The sequence below is a fragment of the Etheostoma spectabile genome, chromosome 5 (genome assembly GCF_008692095.1).
Source record: "Etheostoma spectabile isolate EspeVRDwgs_2016 chromosome 5, UIUC_Espe_1.0, whole genome shotgun sequence".
Lineage (NCBI taxonomy): Eukaryota > Metazoa > Chordata > Actinopteri > Perciformes > Percidae > Etheostoma > Etheostoma spectabile.
In genome coordinates, this window is record NC_045737.1 from 22,542,556 (window position 1) to 22,543,780 (window position 1,225).

The 1,225-nt window shown below is 35.9% G+C and overlaps 1 protein-coding gene across 1 annotated transcript in view; it reads left to right on the forward strand.

The window, feature by feature from the left end:
• Positions 1-1,225, forward strand: part of LOC116690341 (transmembrane protein 150A) — a 10,487-nt gene that overhangs the window by 1,486 nt on the left and 7,776 nt on the right. The gene's annotated exons all lie outside the window — the stretch shown is intronic.

A 1,225-nucleotide genomic window follows, 5' to 3' on the forward strand; every position in this document is an offset into this window, starting at 1 on the left:
ACACACACACACACACACACACATAGTCACACCATTAAAAGACATGGTGTCTGCAAGAGTAATTGCTTTAAAGAAATGTATGACATTTTTGTAAATATGCCAATTAGCTTTTTTAAGAGTTAGATGAGAAGATTGAATCCACTCATGTCTGTACAGTAAATATGAAGCTACTGTCAGAATAGGGTTACCTAAGCATAGTTTTAAAGGGAAAGTTCACACCAAAATTAAAAAAAAACATTTTTTTTCCCTCTTACCTGTAGTTCTATTGATCGGTCTAGGTTGTTTTTGGTGTGAGTTTCCCAGTGTTGGAAATATTAGCTGTAGAGATGTCTGATGTTTTTAGCAGTTTTATGTAGGAAACCATTTTCTTTCTACCACAGTTCCCACATTAAATTGGTTTCTACATGAAAACTACTCAAAAGTAGGTATGTGTATATTGAGTAACTGGGTCTTGACTTTGGAAAGAGAACTTGCTTTTGAGTTTAAAGAGGGAAAAAAAACCTGTTGGCGCGAAGTGCCGTCTAGTTCAGTTATATTGGAAAAGCAGACATTTCTACAAACGATATCTCCAACACTGGGCAACTGGCTCTGTTTTGTCCTACTGGTACTTATTGTTGGACTATTTCTTTGCTGGGGCAGTGTCATCCCAGAGACTTGACCTCACTGTGTGGTTGCTTGGCAACCATTGGAAATTCCAGGAATTCACTGCGTCTGGAGAGAGAAATAGTTTCAACACACAACTCCCCATGAAACAAGAACTTGCCTGTTTTTGTACAGATTAAACAATCAGATATATAATATGTTAAATTAGTGAGCTTTGGAAGTACAGATTTATGGACTTCAATAGAACACCAGGCTCGTTGTCTACAGTCTTTGTGCCAAGGTAGGCATATTGTCTCCTGGCTGTAACTTTGTATTTAGTGTACAGACGTGTAGTTCTGTCGGCAACAGAGAAGATCTCTACAGTGCCATCAAGAGACAGTGGTATCAATCTTCTCATCTAACTCCGCAAGAAAGAGAATAAGCATTTTGCCTTAATTTTTTTTTTGTTTTTTTTGTGTATTATCCCTTGACCAAAAAAAAAACAACTAATGTACAAGGCGGTATTAAAAAGCAAACCATTAAAAAAAAGATGAAGTATCGTTTAAACAATTATTCATTTGTGTACTATAATGTAGAACATCAACAAATATGGAGTGTTGTACTGTAAAAATGTGTTAAAATA